This window comes from Triticum urartu, chromosome 5 (genome assembly GCF_003073215.2).
Source record: "Triticum urartu cultivar G1812 chromosome 5, Tu2.1, whole genome shotgun sequence".
Taxonomy (NCBI): Eukaryota; Viridiplantae; Streptophyta; class Magnoliopsida; order Poales; family Poaceae; genus Triticum; species Triticum urartu.
The window spans coordinates 224,496,727-224,507,161 of NC_053026.1; positions in this window are offsets into that span (position 1 = coordinate 224,496,727).

Here is a 10,435-nt window from a genome sequence, read left to right on the forward strand (position 1 = left end):
AAGTTGACAAAGCCCTTGGTACGTCAACTTAGTAGGCCCACAGGTCAGCTTCTGAAACAGTGCGCCCCAGATGTCAGGGGGAGGAATCATTTTTTGGGCGGGTGAAGCTAGAATATTCGAGATTGAAGAAGAAGCACGGCATCCGTTGGATGGACATCCAACGGCCACTGCTGCTAGAACCGTGTGTTGACTATAAGTTGACAAAGCCTTGCATACGCGTCAACTCTGTTTTTTTAGGGGACGCGTCAACTTAGTAAGGCCAGAAGTGTGTGGCAGAGAACTTATAGCCCATTTGAAATTTGTAAGAATGTGTAGCCCATTTTTGAATTATAATGGAATTTACTACAGCCCATTTACAGTTTGTTAAAAGTACAGCCCATTTCAACCAACCGTTCAAAACAGAATTCAATGAAATTTCCCACATTTTGATGGGATCCCAAATATTTTTATCCCGAAATTTCTAGTCAGATTAAAAACAATTTCAATATAAATTTATATTACGTAAAAATCCAACGAAACATTGTGCTCGCAACAATTAATGAAATTAAAATTTTTAATATCAAAAAATAATATTTTATAAAGTAATCACGTGTTTGGTGCATTTTTTATAGTTACTGCCCAGCTTTTATAATTACATCCCATTTATTATTTCTTAAAGCCCATTTTCTTGTTAAGCCTAATGCATCCCTCCTAGGAAAGATTTAAAGCCCAGCGGGGCGGAGAATAACAACTTGACCTTGCCTGTGTATTCCTAAAAAAAGTATAGCTGGGCTAGCCATTTTCAACTTGAAAAATATTAATATCTAGGCTGCATATCTGGCCTAGGCTAGATGGGCCACAGCCCGCCCAGTTAATACCTGCAGCGATGTTTTCGTTGTTGTTCAGAGGAGAAAAACTAATATCTGGGCTAAACATCAAAAAACTCTGCAGTGCTCACACCTCAAAAACACAAATACTACTCGAGCTGCTTGGTCCCAGCTGTCGGCCGCTTCTTGTGCAATTCTCTCATTTATTGACTAGTACTACATAGGTTGACAATGGTGTGGGACCGTGATGTCAGGAAACCAGGGGGAAGGAAAATAAATAACTCCAGCGAGCGCTTCCACCTCTGCCTCGTTGTCTCCTGTGGAAACCCCTTTCCTCCCTTTTTTTGCTCGGGCAAGGACCAATGCATGCAGCATGTCCATGCGGTTATTAGGCAAGAAATAAAAGCGCTTTGCATGATATGAATTACGATGGCCTACATGGGTAGCTAATAAGCCATCCTCTTAACTGCTGTGATTAAATCTTGTGTTTAGAAGAGAGAAATATTCTTCTTTTCCACCAATCTGCTTGCACCTAGGTCGTGATGCACCTTCTAATATGACTTATTCACCTAAACGGAGGGAGTATAGTTTTATACATATATATATAATAAGGAGGCACTTGCGTACGTGAGGCTATGGACCTGGTGGGTCCCCATTGTCATCCTCTCCAAGTAAAGTCATCTCCTCGCCCGCGCGGGCTTTTCGCCCGAAACAGTCAGTGTCGCCCGCCCTGCTTCCCGGTGCGGGCGATTGCTCCGCCTTCAAACGACACAAGTGCCGTCCGTCCGTCCATCTGCCGCCCACATTAATGATATGCGGTTGCCGAGGCGGCTACTTCGGCGCCACACGTCTGTCCCTCCGCCCGCCCACCATTTCTATATAAACTGATGCGCTGGCCATAGCCGCAGTCATCCGCATCCGTTCCCTTTCTCATGTCCACACCACTACTGCCCACCATGGCTTCCTCGTGCTCCAGCGCTCTTCGGGACGGGCGGATGACAGACCACAAGGAGATGGCAGCCATTGCTGCCGACCGGCTGGCCGGCAGGTAGCCGGAGGACGACGACGTCGCAATGGAGAACATGGTAGTCGACGATCCGGCGCCAACCCCCTCCTCCGCGCCATCCTTGCCGGTGCATTGCACCATGACCATCGGCGAGCCCTGTGCCCAATATATGGACAGTGTGAGGCAGATGCGTCAGGAGCAGTTCCGGGAGGCGCAGGCCGATGCCGCCTACAACCACCATCTCCTCCAGGAGCATCTGCAGGCGGAGGAGCAGATCCCGCGGAGCGGGCGGAGCAGGAGGCACTGCTCGACTCTTACCGCTCCGCCCGCAAGGGCCTCCTCGAGCGCTGGCGGGAGCGCATGCGGGTGGCGGAGGCCGCCTACAAAGAGGCTAGCAAAGAGGGCGATGAAGCGGGTGAGGCGCTCTTTGGCGAGACCGAGGATGAGGCAGAGGACAATGTCGGCTCCGACGAGTCCCCGCTCTGCTGGCGTCGATGAGGCCCTGCTCCGCCGAGGCCCCGTGATGCCAAAAATGAGGCAGAGGACACCGCTGGCTCTGCCGAGGCCCCGCACTACCAACAACGAGGCAGAGGACATCGCCGGCTCAGCCGAGGCCCCACCCTGCCGGCAACGTGGGGGAGGATTTCCACCGCTCCGCTGAGGCGCCACCCACCGGCAATGAGACAGAGGACATCGCCGGCTCCGCCGAGGCCCTGCCCCGCTGCCAACGAGGCCGCGCCACACAGAAAACGAGGAAGAGTAGAACACGGTAGGTCGCCGCCGCTCGGGTCCAAGTAAGGCCACCGCTGCTACCCTCCTGTTGAAGCTAAGCTAGGCGGGTTGACCATTGACGGCTGGTTAGCTTCTTGGCGGCGACGTGGAGTCAGGGAGTTCTGCTAGAGAGTAACGCTGCTTCTACTTAACTGCTAGTGCAGTTGGCTGACTGACACATGGGCCCAACAGGACACAAGTCAGTTACGCAACTGCACCTGCAGTTAAGTCACTGAAGCTTCTGTTCGGCTCAGCGGGACACAGGTGGGTAGCTTCGGTTAATTAATTATACCTCCAGTGCACCCCTTTTTAGTTGAAGAATGTATGAAATGTAATGAAACCTGGCATGTTTATATGAAATCCAACCGTGTATGAATGAATTTATTTCGATTAGTTCGAATTCCTAAATCACTGGCATTGGATGAACTTGCAAAACAATATGTACTAGCATTATTCCCAGGGTGATCACCTCGTTTGCAGCAGTTTCACATGTACTCCCTCCTATCCTTTCTAGTCTGCATACAAGTTTTGTCTGCAGTCCAAGTATCTCTACTTTGACCAATCTTATACAAAAAAGTATGCACTTTCACAATGTGTGAAGTAAAAAGGAACAGAAGGAGTACAAAGAGTTTGAGCAGGTTTTTAGCGTTTCTGTACATTGCAATAAAACACACAGGCCTGGCAATTCATAGAGAACATTCAAAACAATCGATGATTATGCATCTCAGCGACTCACATGTCAGAGGCAATATTTACTTCACAACTAAAGAATAAAGAAAAAATTGATCGACGCTGCTGACAGCAAGGGCGTCCCATTCGAAAATATCAAACGCATGTCTTGCTAAAATCAATGAGCAAAATTTGACAAGGTTGTCCCATTCCAAAATATCAAATTCCTATGATTGTGGAATAGGTAGGGTTTGCCATCAGTTCGGACATTGACATGGCACCTCGTGCTAAATAAACCAGCTGTTCTTTTTGTGTAGTTCCACCAAAATCAACCAAATTCGCGTGTAGCTTGTATGATTTCGCCCTTATATGTTGCAACGCCTTGAACTTATCGGCACCTCCTTTCTTGTGGTGGAAATGAATGATTCGATGTATTCATGAACATTTTGTGCAGTTCCCATTGAAATCAAGCTGAGCACCCCTTTTTGCACAAATACAAAAAAGTGATTAGTATAGAGCAAACTGTACTATGAATTGACAGTTTCAACAGGCACATACATGGTCCATGTAGAGCACACTTTTAGAAAAATGGAACTCACCAGAAAGAATCCTAGAACAACATTGTACTCGCGCATCACAGCAAAAAATGGAGATTTTGTTAGTCCTTCTGAGCTGAAGTTAGTTTGGTCTTGTGGGGAGTAATGTAACCATCCTTCAACTGCTCCTTCTGATGATAAGATAGACAGGGCTTCTTCATCCTCGCATAATCGGAACTAGTCACTTCACGTACTCCATATTCTTCTTTAGAGGAAGATGATCCTGTTGTGCAAAGACAAGAGGACTACTAAATGCTAGCATCACTGTTTGCTCGAAAAGAAGGAAAGGAATTATTTAAAACAGCACAGATAAAGCACTTCTCAAGGACAATACCACTTTTTCATGACAGCACCGGGAGTTGATTTTTGTTTTTCTTCCCCTTGTTCTTCCCCTTCATCACTTGGTTCAATAAAAAACAAGATTCGCCTTCAATGTAAGATTTGGCATGTCAATTAGGGAGCACAAGTATAGTACTAAACTTAATTTTCTGATGAAAGTGGCAAAATACAGGCCAGCAGTTGTGAAATATCTTTATCTTACCTCAATGGGATATTACGGTGCACATACAGATTGGAAGTCTTGTCTCCATTTGTGCAGTTCACTAAAATCAAGCAACATTATTGTACAAGTAGCACAACATAAGAATGCACACTGCAGAATCATGTGAAATAAGGCTAGTACTGACCTCTCATGATGCAGAATTCAAACAACTCACAAGAAGAAGATCTGAACGAAATTCGCCTTAACGGATAGGAAGTAAGGTCTCCTCTTGTGCAGTTCCACTAAGATCAAGCAATCAAGCAACGTTGCCGGTGTGACATTTTGGTTGAACTGCACAAAACACTCTTAAAACAAAAGTGGTTTGTGCAGTGCAACAAAAGGTCACAATGGCAATTAGGTGAAGCAGATAACCCTGTTTACACAGAGGTGCAAAGGAAACAATTAGTGGTCAATAACGGTGGATGACACAGAAGCCAACAAAAAGAAGCATCTACCTTATCTAAATGGGAAAGAAAGCAAGACAGTAGCATTTCTCAAACGGTGGCATTGATTAATATTAACATAGAGATTATATTAACAATAAAATTCGTTAAACATGTAATTTGCTTTTAACTGTGGCATTGCATCAATTTTCCAGTGGCATTATTAGAGGGTGTTTGTTTACATGGACATTTTGGTGTAGGGACTAAAAAAACTCTGTGTCAGTCCCATCTAAACCAAAGAGGAGGGACTTTTAGTGACTAAAAGTGGGCATTTGGGACTAAAGAAAGAAGACCCCGAGGGAGTCTTTTTGGGACTTTTTCCAATAGTTGCCCCTGCCACGCATCGCACCTTGTCTCTATTAGTTCATTACTAGGGGTAACATGGTCTTTTAGCATGTCTTTTAATAACCTCTAGTCCATGTTTAGTCCCTGGAACCCAGTAGGTAGGGACTAGGGAGTTTTTAACCAAACAGGGCCTTAGATTAACAACAGCTAATGAGTTGCACGGGATAGTGGACGCGCCAGCACCATGTGCATCTACCGATGTACTATGGTCATGCACAGTCTGTTGCAACAAAGAACAAGCAACCAAGGAGCATATGTGTGTTGGTCCCAGTTTTGTTATCTTTAGACGCCTTTCCCTATGTGAGCACAGCAAATCTAGTCCTGCTCAAACTCTACAGCCTTGTCCCTTCCTTTCCTTTTTGAACTAGTACTTTCGCCCCTTCCTTTCCTCTTTGAACCACGTCCTAGATTTATGCGATACAACTTTCCCCACTACTTTCCCCCATTCCTTTCCTCTTTGAACCACGTCCTAGATTAATGCTATACAACTTTCCCCCTTCATTTCCTCTTTGAACCACGTCCTAGATTCATGCTATATACAACTTTTCCCACTACTTTCCCCCACTACTTTCCCCCACTCCTTTCCTCTTTGAACCACATCCTAGATTCATGGTATACATGCAGCTAGAGCAATGCATGTGGAGTAAGTAAATTATACCTTAAGGTTCTTGGGGCGTGGTTTGGTGGGCGACAGGACAGCGGCGAAGAAGAAGGGGTCGGAGGCCCTCCCGTGCCGCCGCTGGGTGGAAAGTGAACAGCTGCGCCGGTAGTCCCTCGCTGACGGCGACAACATTAAGCCTCCTTCCCTTCCCGGCGGACGGATCCTGCCGGCTCTTTGAGTAGCAGTGAGGGGAGAGAGAGGCCAACGAAGTCTTGTTTAGATCTGGAGAGGGCGAGAGAGTGTGAAGAGAGCAACTACAAGCGTTGAGGCTCCAGCGGGAGAGGGCGAGAGAGTGAGCGAACAGGCTAACCAGCTACACAACCCTCCTGTTATATTCAACGAGAGGGAAATAACCTTTTATACATTCCTGCATTCGTGTGACAAGCATGTCGTGTTTTTTTTGTGTGTGTGTGGGAGTCATTGGGATTTCAATCATAATTGTGTGATGTGGCTTTGGTGGTAAGACTATCCACAGTGGTGCAGAAATAATGCAGCCTCAGTCACCTTACCTCTCTCCACGTAGTACGTTGGGTCCCACCAGTCAGAGGGTGAAACAAACAAATTAATAAGAAAAATTAAAAGCGCCAGCGGTGTATCTTACCTCACACATCTCGCTACTGCTCGGGAACACTGTCCAATTGATCCCTCTGTTCGCTCACGTACTATTTTAAGTGAATCCTTACTATAACATGCACACAAATTTTGGCCACTTGTATTCGACTTAAGTCACTGTGCCACCGTATCTCGTATACTTACTACTCCCTCCGTATAGGTGTAATAAGTCATGTTAGAAGGTGCAACGGGACCAAGGTGCGTGCGTGTGTGTGTGTGTGTGTTTAACACCATGTGTGTGTTAGAGAGAGTGATAGATCGACCTACTCCTACAGAGAAATGTTGTGTAGTGTACGATTTTAGCCACGAATGTCGGCGCATCCTCTCGTTTCTGGGCGTGTCCGGTAGGGACATGCGGACAGCTGCCACGCCCGCTCCTGACCATCCTGGCCCACCCAAAGCACCTCCATCGCCCGCGCGCGCTTCCCGCCCGAAATGGTCAGCGCCGCTCCAAAGAATCGGTGCCGCATTCATGCCCGGGCAGAGCGGACGCGACCTCTAACTGGCGCAAGAGTGATGGTTGCTTCGTCCGTCCAACTTACTGCTGGGTCTATGTGATTTGATGACTCATTGGTCTTTATTACTGAGGTGATAGGACTGCTGGATGTCCCACGCTTTCGGTGAAGAAGAGGTATACTACTACTACTAGATTACAATTTTCTCCATTCTTACAGCGGAGGCATGCAAGAGCAGTGAAAACACGCAGGCTCGGTGATTACATGGCCCACCTCACACTACTATCACCGTGCGACACCTAACTCTTTACATAGTACTCCCTCTGTTCCTAAATATTACTAGATGAGTCCCCGCGCGTTGGCGCAGAACAGTGGTATATCTCTCTGCGCAAAATTATCGATTTCATAGAACAAAAAAACTCTATAACTGCATGACAAATGTGGTAGCCAAACTAAATAAACTCCCATCATCATTTAGATCATCCCACGTAAGGAAAAAAGATCAGCCAACTCCTGAACTCCTACTGCATAATGGGATTATATTTTTCTTTTTGACATGTTAATGGGACTTAAAAGCTCACTTACATGCATGCTACCAGTGCATGCTTGCATGCAGACATGTTGATGTGATTTAAAACCCACTCACATGCATGTGGCACGGTATTTCTGCATGCTTGCATGTGGCTTAGTGCGGAGCCTCTCAACATCAAGATCAGACGGCTATTATGGACTGATTTACTTCATCTAACGGCTACATCAATTTTGATGACGTGGCTCAAGGAGAGGATAGAGAATTCCTAGTAGTGGGGGCTAGCTATTACTAGTAGATATAAGTCTTTGTAGAGATTCCACTACATACGGAACAAAATGAATGAATCTACACTTAAAATGCATCTATATACATCCGCATGTGGTTCATGGTGAAATCTCTACAAAGACTTATATTTAGGAATGAAGGAAGTACTAGTATAGTACGTACTGTAATTTATCAGCGAGATAAATTTGTACAATACTATGAAGCTTCCAGCTTCTGTTACATGTATCTTGCGTCCAAGGTTGCCCGTTGCAACATTTCATCAAATACAAAGGATACTAACATGCATGCTATTGCATCTCAATGATTGACAGATCATAGCAAATATGTACTCCCTCCATTCCAAAATAAGTTTCTCAACTTTGTGCAAACTTTAGTACAAAGTTGTACTACTGCTAAAGTTGACACTTATTTTGGAACAGAGGCAAAGAAAAAAACGATCCATGCAGTCCCTGGCCCTTGAACCGTGAACCCTGACCAGGCTTCAATTTGCTGGCAACGTTCGAGCTTCCTAATAAGTGAAGTTTGCAACCTTTTGACCATCGGATCATTTTGTGCAGTTTCACCAAAATCGAGATGAGCATCCCTGTGGCAAAGAAATTGAACAAGCGTGATTAGAATAAGATTACCGGGACTAGTTGATGAGACATAAACTCATCACAAATACAGTACGTAGAAGCCAGTAGAGGTATGTGCGGGGCAAAGAAGTAGAGAAATATCCACAGGGAGCGGTGTGGGCAGCTGGAGCAGTGGTGCAAGCCGGCTGTAAAGGGAGTTGTACCTGAGGGACGTAGCTCAACCTTGAGGAGGGCGGCGGGAGGCGGCAACTGCCCACGTCGCGGAAGTGAGCAAGGGACGAAGGCAACCTCACCGGCTTTGTGAGAGAGAACAGCGGGGACCCCTGATCGGGACGTGCCGACAGTGGGTTTTCACCGTCGGCCACGGCCACCGCATCTACACTAAGCATCCACCCCTTCCCCAAGCGGATGTGATCTGCCGGGATGTTAGAGATGTGGCCACAGTCGTTTTGTGCGAGAGAGTGTGAAGAGAGCAACCCCAGCAAGAAACCATGTAGGCTGGCCCGTCCTGACTATGTACTCCTTTTCTCTCCATATGAACCTATCATATTGCATACGTGCCACTGAAGAAAAAAAACTTTATTTATAAATGACGCGGCACCTACTACTCGTTCTCCTATAACCTTGCGCTTCGCATCTCCAAAATATTGACCTTGCGATTGGCTCTTCGCCTCTTCGGAAAGTCGAGCAATAATGGTAGTGCAGTATATATCATTCTGGCTATATGAGACCGAATGAATTGTTGCACGTCCACCACGTGGGCGAGGGTCGAGGGGCGAGGGAGAGTGCTACATACGGAGCAAAATGAGTGAATCTACACTCTAAAGTACGTCTATATACATCAGTGTTTGGAGTATGTACTAGTAGTTCATATTGAAATCTACTAAAGGACATATGTTCCAAACAATATGATATAATCTCTATAACCAAGGTAGTAGGGACAAGGAGTAAACATAGGGAGTAGTAAAATTTTCTCCTCGTCCTGCGAGCCACCACGCGCATGGGCGAGGGAGCGGGCGTAAGGCGTAGTAAGCAAGCTTCACCTCATCCTGCGAGCCACCGCGCCCGTGGGCGGGGGAGACGGCGTACTAAGCAAGCTTCTCCTCGTTCTGCGAGTTGACGGGACACATCAAAAGTACTCCGGTGTATAGAGCCTTGCCTCTAAGGTAGGCCCCACATGGTTTGCCTCTTTTTTTAACATAACACGTCAAGTTTCAATTTGTTTGTTCACCCGTGGTAGAAGATCCTCCCTCCACCAAGTGGACAACCAGTACACGTGCCAAATTACCACGAGGGCTGCCTTTTTCGTACAGAAATGAGCTCCACCGTGTACCCGCGCGGCTGTGGTTGGGAAAGAGACGAGAGTACATGCGCCGTGCATGCACCTCTTCTCTTCGTGCACGTTCCCCACCTACGTGGGTGTGTGTGGGAGATACAAACCGTGTTCGTGAGTGTTTTTTGTTTTGGGGTGGGGGTTGATTTCGTGAATTATTTGCGGGAATATGTGTCAATGACATCTCAAACAAAATTTTTCATGCAATGTGTGTGAAATGGAGGCCTATCCATATCATACATAGAGGGTCGTGCAATCCACAAGAAGAGAGGGAGGGGTCATAGCTGTCGATAGAGTCGAAGAGAGGATCAAGTGGGTGGGTGCGAGATCGATGAAGAGACCCATCGAAATTGTGTGTGTGTACAAGTCAAAGATATAGGGCGACTGGCCTACCGAAACGTTAGAGGGCACACGCCAAGTTTGTGTGTGGCAGGGAGACATGACTAGAGCGCTCGATGTATCGGTGTGTGTGGGGGGAGGGGGTGGTGGGAGCGGTAGGCAGAGGCCTAACTATAGAGGTAGAACGACTCGTATATGTGTTGAGAAGGAGAGACCCAGCTATGTCTTGAGGGAGATCGGTCGACATCTATACATAACTGAAGGACGGGAAATATGATGGGAGAGAGATAGAGGAGAGAGAGAGGGAGGGAGAGGGAGGGAGAGGGGTAGAGTGTTGGATGGGTGATGGAGTTGCTTCTCGAAGATGGTGGGAGAGGCCTACTAGACAAACTGAGGGTGGAACTGCAATGTTATCAATAAGAGTGGGGATGTGTTTCTGTGTGTGCCTGTGCGTGATAGATCTGTC